This window comes from Mastomys coucha, unplaced genomic scaffold (assembly GCF_008632895.1).
Source record: "Mastomys coucha isolate ucsf_1 unplaced genomic scaffold, UCSF_Mcou_1 pScaffold18, whole genome shotgun sequence".
Lineage (NCBI taxonomy): Eukaryota > Metazoa > Chordata > Mammalia > Rodentia > Muridae > Mastomys > Mastomys coucha.
Window position 1 is genome coordinate 2,224,717 of NW_022196900.1, and position 12,825 is coordinate 2,237,541.

At 44.6% G+C, this 12,825-nt stretch overlaps 1 pseudogene; it reads left to right on the forward strand.

Moving 5' to 3' along the window:
- The first annotated feature begins 670 nt into the window (after positions 1 to 670).
- LOC116097237 lies at positions 671 to 770 on the forward strand (annotated as a pseudogene).
- Positions 771 to 12,825: the final 12,055 nt, after the last annotated feature.

A 12,825-nucleotide genomic window follows, 5' to 3' on the forward strand; every position in this document is an offset into this window, starting at 1 on the left:
GATGACTGTCAGGCATCTCAGCACACAAAGCCACTTTGACTTCCTCTCTCCTACTGACTCACTGACGCTGCATCTAACAAGAGCGTCCAGTAGAGAGGACACTGTGAGCATCACATGGCTTACAATTTTCACATTTCAGAAAGACCTAGAAAATGGAACTGCAGACTATCCGAAGGCCTACAAGCACACCACATCTCCCCACTGTATAGACTTGTTTTCTATTGCCAATGTCACTTGTGTGTCACCTGTAATGACATGTACTGTTCATTCTCAAAAATCCCCGAGGTAGCAAATGTCCCGTGGGGTCACCTTCTCCGTCAGCGGATTCAGCATCACAGAATTGTAGAACAGCAAAGCTGACAGAAATCCTCCTAGGGACAATATAAGTGTTGGCATTTCTGGAGGGCTTACCATGGCTCAGCCACTTCATATATATTATTTCATTTAATCATCGTGCTAACTCTGCCATGGAGGTTTTGCAATTTTCTTAGTTTAGATGGAAAAAAAATAAACACCTGAGTCTTGGAAAGGGACAAGATTTGTTCAAGGTTACAGGCCAAATAACCCCAATCCACAATATCTCAAGCAGTGTTTCTCAATGTTAGGATTGTGTACAAGGTAGGTTACAAGAGGCATAAGAAAACTCAGGATTCAATGCAGCCTATCGTGTTTACTCCAGCAGCAGATATACTACATGTGAACAACACAGAGAAGTTTAGTATAGCCCCTGTGCAATGATGACACAAATACTTGAAGTGTTCCTTATTTTTAATATCTTTATTTATAAAATAAAATAGATAGCATGTCCTCTGAAGTGAAGCTTTTATTCAAGGACAAATAATCTAAAATAGTTTTATTAAGTAAGCATGAATGCATTATGAAACACTACAGATTTCGTCTAAATTTGAAGATAAAGTATGAAGCTTTATTAAAGATTTATTTATTTATTTTATGTATATATGAGTACACTGTAGCTGTACAGATGGCTGTGAGCCTTCATGTGGTTGTAGGGAATTGAATTTTTAGAACCTCTGATGGTTCACTTGGCCCCACTCACTCAGGCCCAAAGATTTATTTGTTATTATACATAAGTACACTGTAGCTGACTTCAGACATACCAGAAAAGGGTGTCAGATATCATTACAGATGGTTGTGAGCCACCATGTAGTTGCTAGGATTTGAACTCACAACCTTCAGAAGAACAGTCAGTGTTCTTACCCACTGAGCCATCTCACCAGCCCAAAGTATGAAGCTTTAAGAAAGACATTCATATAAAAAGCTACTTCTGGTTTGCCTCTGACTCCAGAGAGCTCTGCCTCAGTCCTCTGGCATAGAGAAGATGCTGGTAGAAAGATCTGAAAGCCTGGCCAGAGGCCTTCTGTTTCTACCTAAATGGAATTTAGGAATTTTTGCCCCCAGTGGAGGAAGGGGAAATGATGTGTTATTATAGTTTGTTGAGAGGATTCAATGCCCATTATTGAAAAATATAAATCATATAACTCCATGGGTTGTCAAGCCCCTTTCCTATTTACAAAGCTTTCGAGTGTAGAGATAACCATCGGTCACTTGATGAATGAGCTAGAGGCAAACTTACTACACCCTTAACCCCTACCCTGTGCCACTTCTAACCTTCCTCTACAGATTTTCCTTTTCACAGGGGAGGCCTTTTTGTCTATGAAAGCAGCCAGCGTCATCCTTGCCATGGTTCTAATCAATAGACACAGAGTTCTACATTTGGTGGACCTGTTTATGTAGCGCTCAAGGCTTGGCATCCTTCCACAAAGTAATCACAGAATACTGAAGATGAGTGGAAAGAGTACAGCAAGCCCTCACTTAGGTTAGGTCACTGTGTTGGCTACTTTTATCGACTTGACACAAGCTAGGGTCATCTCGGAAGAAGGAACCTCAATCAAAAAAATGTCTCCATCATGTTGGCAAGTCTGTGGGACATTTTTAGACTAATGATTGCTATGGAAGAGCCCAACCCAACTTTGTTAAGTAGCATCCATGGGTAGGTGGTCCTGAAGTGTAAAAGACAGTAAAATGAGTAAGCAAAGGGAGCTAGACAGTATGCAACGTTCCTCCTTAGCCTCCCCTGGAGTTCCTGCCTTGGGTTCCTGCCCTGACGTCCCATGATGCTGCAACAATTGGCTGAAATAAACCTTTTTCTCCTAAGTTTGCTTTTGGTGGTAATGTTTACCGAAGCAATAGAAATCAAACTAAGACAGTTGTGCACACCATGATCTGGCATCTTGATATCAAGTGAAATTAAGAAACCTGCCGAATAGGCAGAGAAAGATATGGTCTAGTAGTCTATGGAAGGTGACTGTGACCTTGAAGACACACAAGCAATGCATTCTCTCTCTCTCTGTCTCTCTGTTTCTTTCTTCCTTCCTTCTCTCTGTCTCTCTCTGTTTCTCTGTCTTTCTGTGTCTCTGTCTCTCTCTCTCTCCCTTCCTTCCTCCCTCCCCTCCCTCCTCTCTCTCCCTCTCTCTCTGTCTCTGTCTCTCTGTCTGTCTGTCTCTCTTTCTCTCTCTCCCTCCCTCTCTCTGTCTTTCTGTCTCTATCTCTCTGTCTGTCTCTGTCTCTCTCTCTGCCTCTCTCCCTTCCCCTTCTCTCCCTCTCTGTCTTTGTCTCTGTCTGTCTGTCTCTCTGTCTGTCTCTCTCTGTCTCTCTGTCTCTGTCTCTCTGTCTCTGTCTGTCTCTGTCTGTCTGTTTCTCTTTCTCTCTCTCCCTCCCTCTCTCTGTCTTTCTGTCTCTCTATCTCTCTGTCTGTCTCTATCTCTCTCTCTGCCTCCCTCCCCTCCCCCTCTCTCCCTCTCTGTCTCTGTATGTCTGTCTGTCTCTCTCTGTCTCTGTCTCTCTGTCTCTGTCTCTCTGTCTCTCTCTCTGTCTCTCTCTCTGTCTCTCTCTCTCTCTCTCTCTCTTTCTCTTTCTCTCTCTCTCTCTCTCTCTGCCGCTGACTGCACCATGCTTGGTTCCCTAGAAATACCTGACCACGATCTGGATCTGCTGGATCTGGCCATTCCCTTTGGCTGGAGGCTGTTGTTTTTCCTCACTTCCTGCCCACCTCCACCTTATACCTTACACCTTATCAATCTTGTTTCTTCTAAAGTTTCCCTGACCCTTACCATTCTGAGAACTCCATGTTTACTCCTATACAGCCCATGCTTCCCCAAAACGGAGGCTCAGTGAGTGCATTAGAATTGCTTGCCCGTGAGCACAAGAACATCCATGTAGAGAAGATGCCCAGCACACAGTAGATGCTCTTTGATTGGGGATTTTTCTGTATCCCCGTCAGAGGCCACCTTTGAGCGCTGGGATGATGCAGGCTCCTGGAAACTCTGCCAGTCTTGCAAGCCCATAGCAGCAAGAGCAGCCTCTGAGAGGACCGAGACGGGGAAGGCACCCATGAAAACAATCAAACACCTGCCATGTGCACTGAAGATCAGCAAGGGAGTTAAAAAGGGTTTTATTGCAGAAACTTAGTCTCCTGGGGGAGATTATTAGGAACACAAGAGCGATATAACAGATCCCTTCTGTTCAAAGCTAGAACAGAGACAAATATAAAACCCAAGCTGGGTGAGCGATGCCCTTGCCTGCGCACTGATCTTAGACAAAGCTATTGAGAAGAAATAGGTAAGAACTAAGATACATATATGAGTGAGGCAGCAGAGTCAACAAGCATATTTCACAGATGTCATCTTACTCATGTGTCAAATCCTTTTGGGTGGTGATCAAACCTAAGTGAATAGTTAGTGCTGGGAAGACACTGGAGGGATTTGAAAGTGGCTGTGAGGAGCTTAAAGTCAAGTAAGGAGAACAAGCGCCATGTTTCAATGTAGACAGTCACATGACAGGTATGTTGGGATTTCTGTTTCAGTTGTAAAAGAGTGGACTTGGAGTACCTGACAGAGGAAATCTATTTCTCCCACAATGAACATGCTCAGGGTATCTCTGAATCCTGGGTGTGGGTTTATCCAGAGATTGGATAATGTAAGTATCACTTCATTATTCTCTAAGCCATCATTGCTTTCAGGGTCTTAATGACAGCCAGTCTCAGCTTTGGGCTCCTGTCTTCCAAGGCCAAGTTCGATCTGAGAGTAGAGGTTTTCTTTGACAATTTTTAACAAAACACTACTACTACTGCTACTACTACTAATTTATTATTAATAATAACAACAACCAACATTTGATTATAATTGAGAGATAAGCATATTCCCACTCAAGAACTAATCATCAGTTGACTGGTAAGATTAGGTTGCACTCGAAGAATCAGTATAGCATTGGACCCACCCAAAACACTGGCCTGGTGATCAAATGTCACAAAAGACAATCTGATAAATGCTTGAGATAGTTGACATCACAGGGCAGTGTCCTTCACTCATTGAGCATATGAAGACAATGAGGAAGAACCAAGAATCTGCTTAGAAAATTCTGTCCTGGGAGCCATATGAGTTTGTCAGCAAGCACCAGTACAATTTGAGATGGGAGAATTCTTCCTTGTATAGAGTTATGTCAAGCATTACCATATATCACATACATGACTCTAACATTTGTGATGTCTGACTCCCATTGGAGTGACGGGTATTCCTGCATACACTTCCAAAGGTCTACTTAGGGGACAGAACCTCCCCATCTGAGGGAAAACTACATACTATCTATCAGTAGTGAAAGCTGGAGTTCTATACTTCCCAGACCTGTGATTCAGGGAGAGTCTAAAGTTGTGGCTGGATTTAGTTTAGAGATGATCTAGTCTACAGCTTGGGCCAGTCCTGGAGGACAAGGGCTGAGCGGAGATGAGAGGGGGAGATGCTACCATGTGATATTATCCCCAAAGGACCAGGTGTTCAGTTTTGTTCTCAGGGTAGAACTGATGGCAGAGCCTTGGGGAATTAGAGCCAAGTGTCGGGGGTTGGGGGGAGAGAATCCTTACATCAGTGGGGCCATGCTCTCGAAAGGGATTGTGGGACCGCAGTCTCTTCATCCCCAGTTTTGCTTTCAAACTCAAGATGCAGTATGCAACATGAGCTGTCCTCATCCGAGATTCAAAGTTAGGGTTGCCTCATCTGGAGAGCAGGATCTCTAGAACTGTGAGCCAAAATAAACTTTTACTTCTAAGAAGGAATACCTAATTGCCCAGGTACTTTTTTTTTATAGTCACAGAAAGTTAACTAATACACTTGGGGATGTACCCCTGGAGGATGAGTGTGAGGTCAGAGATGTAGGTTCCCATTTCCTCGTAATATTTCTCTTCTTCAAAGAGTAACACCACAGAAACAACCCATTGCTATGTTTCTTCCTCCATCACTTGAGTAAAATAAGAAACAATAGCATGAAACAGCATTAAGCATGGTACCCAGTGCTAACAGAGACACAAAGAGTGCTTGTAAGTAGTGCTCAATTTCTATTAGAGCAACTAGGAACAACCCTTTCTTTTTTGTGGGGGGCGGGGTTTGAGACAGGGTTTCTCTGTGTAGCCCTGGCTGTCCTGGAACTCACTCTGTAGACCAGGCTGGCCTCAAACTCAGAATCCACCTGCCTCTGCCTCCCAAGTGCTGGGATTAAAGGCATGCATCACCACCGCCCTGCGGAACAACCCTTTCCATCTTGAGTGATAGACACTCAAAATGTCTATCAGAACCTGGGTGTGAGGTTGTAAGATAAATTTTAATCTGTTTTAATTGACATAGAAAAATGGAAATCTTCAACAAACTTCTATACTTTGTTGATCACACAATGCTTTTGACTAAACAAATAGTCAATAAGTTAAGAAGTGCTAGCCTATGGAGTATAGTAAATGACCCTAAGATTACTCCAATCAAGGGTTGAGTCTGTAGTTTGTCGTCCTCCATGGGTTAGAAATCCACACAGGACATCTGACAGAGTGGTCCATGTCACCGTGTTTCTGACTATCCCCTGGGGAACAGTGGACCAGAGGTTAGGTCAGAACTGGTGTCACATCATTACATTCCAAGTTCCTGGAAGAAGCAGTGCCAGACTTCACAAAGACACTGTGGCCTTCTGATTGTCACTTCCTCATCAGAGACCTGCCAGCAGAGACAGCTATTTGGGGTCATTTCTGTCAACATTGGAGCCCTATTGTTAATGACATTAGGTGTTGCCAGCCTCTGTTTATAAGGCCGTATCAAATGAGGAATGTCAGGAGGGTGGAGTGTGAGGTCAGGTGTCACTGCAGTGAGAAGCCTCCAGCTCACCTGGCATGGACCTCACATGGACCTCTCCACACCTTCGTCTTGACAGCTACTGGAGTAAGCCCTCTGTTTCCATGCCGTCAAGTACCTCCAGATAGAAATAGTTTCTACTTCATATTAGAAGGGATAAATCCTAGGCTACAGCTCGAAATAAAAACATATGTACTCTGTGGGACACCAGAGGCTTTGGAAATTGTATGCCAATGTACAAAAAAAGATGTGGAGAAGTGGACTTTGTCTTTATCAAGAGCTCCTGTTTGATACATGTTCTTATATGGAAATAAATGTGTTCCTTATTGCACCAATACCCCTTTCTTCCAAGCACCAAAAAGCATTCAGTCTACTATTCAGAATAAAGAAGTGCTGCTGCTGCTTGGTCGCAAGGGCTTGTGGGAGCAAACATTGCTAAGGGCCCTGGAGCTTTGTGGATGGAGCCACCCCCAAGTTTGTTGCTGTGGTTAGCGCGCACACTGCTGTTTCCTCCTAACCTTGGGCTGCAGCTTCAGGTTATCAACACTTTCTTATACTGATGGCCCGAATACAAATTAAAGCAGGGGTCCTTCCCACTTCTCCTGGTGCTTGTTATTAAAGTGAACGAGGTGAATATTTACCACAATGCTTTCAGAAATATCTAAACACAGTTAGGACCGATGCCCAATTTGTAGACAGATTTGCTTTCTATCACATCACTTGCCAAAAAAGAAAAAAAAATTATAAAGATGAACGAGGGAACCACATCTGAGACTAGTGACGCCAACCATCGCCCATGCTGTCCTCTGTGTGCAACTCAGAGCACACGTGCTATTTTGTGTTAATTAACACTTGGTGGCTACACTGTCAGTGCTGTTTCAGATTCTGTATGTCCAAACACTAAGCAGCCATCTCCAGAAGTCTGACAGGAAGCCAGTTCAAAACATTCCCAACCTAAACCCATCCCCCACCTCTCTCTCTCTCCCTCTCTCCTCTCTCTCTCTCTCTCTTTCTCTCTCTCTCTCTCTCTCTCTCTCTCTTTCTCTCATGCACAATCAGGCACGTGCGCACACACACACAGCCTATCAGACTCATTTCTGTTCATTTCCCTTTCTCTTCACCTCACACAGCAAATCCCGCTGGCTAAGCATCGCAGAGTCCTTACCACCCCATGCTGTCCCTGTCCCCCAGGGATAGGCCCACCTTCTGTGGCAGCCTCCAAGTGTGATCTTTCTAAAACATGAATTTGACTACAACATCAACTCTTTCTCATGCTCCGAGTTCCTCTGGTGCTGATGGAGTCCAGAGTCTCTGAGCTCTGTGTTTTCTCTCCTGGGCACTGAATCTCTCAGGTTCACCTATCTTTAGCACCAGAAAAGCAGATTCCTTTTATTGTGTATGCTTGGCTTTGTTCCCACCACCTGAAATCATTCCCACACCATCCACCTGATACTTTTTACATTCTATCTAGGCGTGTGAATGTGTGTGTGTGTGTGTGTGCACGCATGTGTATGCCAAGGCACATATGAGGAGGTCAAAGAACAGGTGACATGTCTCTCCTTTTATCCCATGGGTCCCAGGGATCAAGTTTATGTCATCAGGCTTGTCCACATACACCTTTCCCCACCTCACTAGCCCCAAACTACCTTTTAAGTCCAGATGTTAAGCCAAGGTGACCAGCAAAAGCTAGTGTAGATTTTGAGAGACTCTAGATCACTCTGGATCATTTTTAGTCGAGAGGACATTAGTGTTTCACATGATGGATAACTATTAAAAGAAAAAGACAAATCTAGGGCTTTGGGGGTTATGTAAGTTTATAAGTAAGTAGGAATGAAACTGCCTTTAAACTGGGTTCTTTTTTTACAACTAGGAACATTGATCCTTATCTTTTGGATCAGTTGAACCATGTCATATCAGAGCTGAAGGTAAGAAGTTAGGGCTATTCTTTGAAAAGCCCAAGTGTTCTTGGTTTATAAGTCCACAGAACCTGCTTTTGTCTCCTTAAGCAACATAAATAAGGCTTCCACGATTTCTCCTTCTTTTATTTTTAGAAATCATTACTGTTCCCTTTCCTATGAAAAATTACCACGGAGGTATTCTTCATTTTCCACCCTCAACACAATTGAAGTTGTACATGGTAGGGAAGTTTTTAATTAGTCCATCGCTAGCAGGAACTGTGTGTGCTCCCCACAGGAGGAGCCTAATAAATTACCAATGATAATATACATCGGAGGCTTTGTGTAGGAAAAGGCTCATTAGTCTGCACCAGCAGCCAGCAGCTTCCCATGAAAGGGTTCAGAAACGTGCTGTGGTAGGTATAGCTCAAGCTGCTTGGAACAGAACTTCTATAATAGGCCTGGGTCATGAGGGAGGCCACTCAGATCTGAGCTACAGGGTCTGGGCAAATCCACTTTCTGGGTGGTGAAGTTCATCTCCCGCCCCCGAATACATCTATTTTCAGATCACCTCAGTGTCCCACCCCGCTTTTCTAAGTGTGGCAACATCAAATGCTTAGGAAATGCTTGTCACGAACAAATAAGAAAACATTTATGCTACCTTATTTAGACGGACAGACCATGATAAGGTAGGTGGGTACAGACTATAGGTATGTAGGCGGGAAGGATAAAATCTTAAACTGTAAAGTTAATTCTGTGTAGGGAGCACAGTTTGTGATGTGCAGAGTCACTGAGAATAAAGGGAAAGCCCCCCAAAGTCGCATGTTTATGATGAGAGGACCCCTGGGTTGTTTCGGGAGAAGCAGTCCCACTGACTAGAGTTTTGTCAGTTGTATCGATGATCAGAAAATTCGGATGCTTGCTGACTTAGGGAAGTCCTCCCAAATCAAGGCTATGGATTTGAAACTGAAGAGAGAATCAGGTAGGAGGATGAGCCAATAAACTCTGGCTTTTCCGGCGAGTTAAAAATTGGAAGGGACCACACAACATAGCCAACAGCAGAGCCCCGATGCCTATGAGGTCTTTTGAGGTTATTTGCCATAGGACATCCATAAAGCCCTCCGTCCATCTGCCCTAGAAAACTGTTTCCCTGAAACAGGCTTTGTGTGCAAGGAGTTTGTTATAGGGATGCTCCCGAGGGAGACTGGTAGGGAGAATGAGAGAAACCAGATTGAAAGAAGAAAGTAGTTGTGGCAGGAGAGTAAGATCACAGGCAAAGTCTAGCAGGATCCTGAGGATGTCCCTGGGGTTGCCACAGCTGGGGGTGAGGGGCGGGCTTTGGAGACCAAGTTCCCAAGCACTCCTTGTCCTCTGCTGTGGAGAAAGAGTGACTCCAGTAGGCAGAAGAAGTACTGCAGTTACCCGATGCCACAGGGACAGAGGCAGACCACAAAAGGGGAGCAAGGACGTGAGAGGCATTGATTGATTCCGTCTACCACGCAGATCTTTAACAAACTCTTCATCTGCTCACTAATGTTTGGGTGTGAGTCAGTTCTTCACAGGAAGGGAACAGTAGAACACACAAGGGGGTAAAATCTGGAAGAGGGCCTGTTTGAGACCAAAGGGCACCTGACATCCGGGTTCCCACTCCAGGAAGCATGTGTGTTCGCGTTTCCCATCATTTCCGCTAATGTCCAGGTCCCTCTCCCCACCCAGCAATCCAGCTCTTCCCTAAACTTCATTCACCCAGTCTCCTGCCTCTGCTCCTCCTCCGCACCTAAGCTTCCTGAGAAAGCTGTGATTTAAGGAGGCAAGTTCAAGTTCTTTGACTAAAGGGTTCAGCCAGCATGTGGACTGAGAGCCGGTGACTCCTGACTGTGCCACGTGCCCGTCCCTCTTTCTTCAGCCTTTTCCCAGTTGGGTTGCCTGTGCTACTCTTCTGCCAAGTCCTGGCTCAAATACTGTGTCTTGTCCAAACCCTTTCAAATTAGCCAGAGTTCTTGGAAGGAAAAGATAGTAATACAACATCCAGGGAAGGAAAACTATTTGTCTTGGCTTTTGGGAAGAATATTGGGGTGCCAGACATGTTTGAAGGGATTGCCTCTGGAGTTAGGGCTAATTTTTTTTATATCCCCTTACTAAATCTCTCTGTCTCTCTCTGTCTGTCTCTGTTTCTGTCTCTGTCTCTGTCTCTGTCTCTGTCTCTGTCTGTCTGTCTCTCTCTCTCTCTCTCTCTCCCCTCCTCCCCCTCCTCCTCTCTTTTTCTCTCTCTCTACTATAATCTACGAAGGACTCTATTCAGGTGTACTTGGGGTCATATGCTTACATCTATCTTGACCACAGTTTAAGAAACTGATATTGTGATCAGTCAGTATGTTCTTTGAAGACTGGGATAAAAGGAAAAACACTTTGGGCACTTCAGAGTCTAGTATCCGTCACAACATCTGTGAAGGCCCAGACAGTTACTCTACATTTTTATGGCATAAATAACTACTTATGATGCTCGTATATCCTTTGGGTCAAGAATTTGGGCACAGGGGTTATGGATTGCCTCTGTCCACACAGCATTGAAGCCTGAGGTGAAAATCTCTAAGCCAGAGACATCCTCAGTAGCAAGGTTCATTCACTGAGTGCCTGCTGGTGCTTGCTGCCGGCAGGGGAAATCAGCTCCTCTCCAAGCTGCCTGTCTTCTGAGGTGTTCTGAGTTTTTGCTCACACAAGGTAGTTCAGTTCCTCAGGTGAGTATCAGAAGAGAGGGCTAGAGCTCAAGATTCAAAGTTAGACAAAGTAGGGTGAGGCGGTTGGGGGAGGGGAGGAGAGGGGGAGGGGAGGAGAGGCAGAAAAGAAATAAACTATGATGCTTTTCTACCCTAGTTTCAAAAAGGTCTGTCACTTTCTATTTGTTTGAGCCTCATACCCCTTTCAGGTTCAAGAGGAAAGGAAGCCCTTAAAAAGGGTAGAAATTTCTAGGAGAGGATATGGGGACTGAGATATTGCTGTTGACATTTTCAGAAAGCACAGATTTGCCCCATATTTTTTTCCTAGTAAATTTTCTTTATGGACATTTCTTCATAGCTTCTCTGAGTCGTTTTGCCCCTGTGCACGCTGTGAGACGTTTACCTCTGTTTGTACAGAACCTTACACAATATACATACAGCTTGCATTGGTTGGTGGACTGCCTGTGAAATTAAGCACCACAGCTTTTCTACCGGCTAGCCACGTGCCTGAGAAGAGGCCTACAACACGTCTCAGATTCTGGAAGCTCACAAACTGAGGAAGTTGAACTAAAATTTGTGGCTTCTAAGTAGTCTGGTTTAACAGGAAATTATAAACGACTTTCTTCATATTACATCTCACCCTGAATGCCAGTGTGTAAAACAGGTTCTTAAGAAACACAGCTGCCCTGTGACTGAAGGGGTGTGAAGACTGGAGGACTGCTCATGTAAACCTGAGGACTGTTATGGCCTGCTCCTTCCTCCAGGGACAGTGTCTTTGAGCTGGCAGCCACTTGCCACATTTGTCCAGAATCTCTACCGACACCCACTTCTCTGAGGAACCACCAACACCTCTTCCTGTTTCCCCTCTCTTCTTCTCTCTCTTCTTCCCCCCTCCTCCTCTCCCCAACACATCTGGGGTTAGGGATTGATGATGAACATCTTCCTCAGTCACTGTCCACCCTATTTTCTTAAACACTGTCCCTTACTGTTCCTTCGGTCCCTCACTGAGCCTGGAGCTCACCAGAAAAGCTCCAGGAAGGGTCCTCTCTCTGCCTCCCAGTGGGAGAACAGGTCTCTCTGTGCTGCCATGCCTGGCTTTTTGACCTGGGGGCTGGACATCAAACGCAGGTCCTCATGCTTGTGGAGGACCCTTATCTGAGCCATCTCCCCAGCCCACGGAGCCAGAGATTTCCAGTAGTAATATTAATCTTGGATTTTTTTCCATGTCATTTAAATCCTTTGGCTCTTTTAGATAGCTTATGCCACTTGGGAATGAAGTGTGGTGCAATGTATGTAATATAAAAGCTTCTGATGGGGCTTTCAAACTACAGCTTGAAAATCAGGACAATGGGGAAGGAGGTCAGTCTCTAAAAACTCCTTGGACTTTAAGAACCTCTGCGCTTGTTGGTCTCTTTACTTCTCATCTTTGATTGGTGTAGCACAGTGACATGGGAACGCATTGGTTTCTCTGAAATTACAAACACAACAGAAGAGGGGAGAAAAAGAAAACCCCGCTTATGGGCCTACATAAGGATCACTAATATTGATATTTGCCTGAACTCTCACTTAATTGAGAGCAAGGGCTGAGATTAGTAAACTTTGAGGCTTTTCATCATGTACAAATTCCATAGTAAGAAAAAAAAATCCCACATCTTCTAAATGCTATTATCTATGGAGAGAAACAAGCAGGGCATATAGTTGAATACCTATTTGGCCAAAAGAAGAAGGAAAGATTGACCAAACATGATCAGCTTGCTGTGCTGGCTTCTGTCATTTCCTAAGCAAAGTGCAGATCGCATGTGTATGGAAGCGTGACCCTTCCCAAACATACATGAGAAGTTGAAAGTCGATCCAGATATTTGTTAGTGGTTCTAGTAGGACTCTCAGGCCATTTCCTTACATGTATCTTTCTCCTAAGTGTGTTGACCACTGTAGGGTCTGTTGTCTGTGGTGGAGTTTTTTACTACAGCATGTCTGGACCATCAGGAGTTTAGATGCTGGGTCTGCCAGCCAGTCAGGCTACGCTCT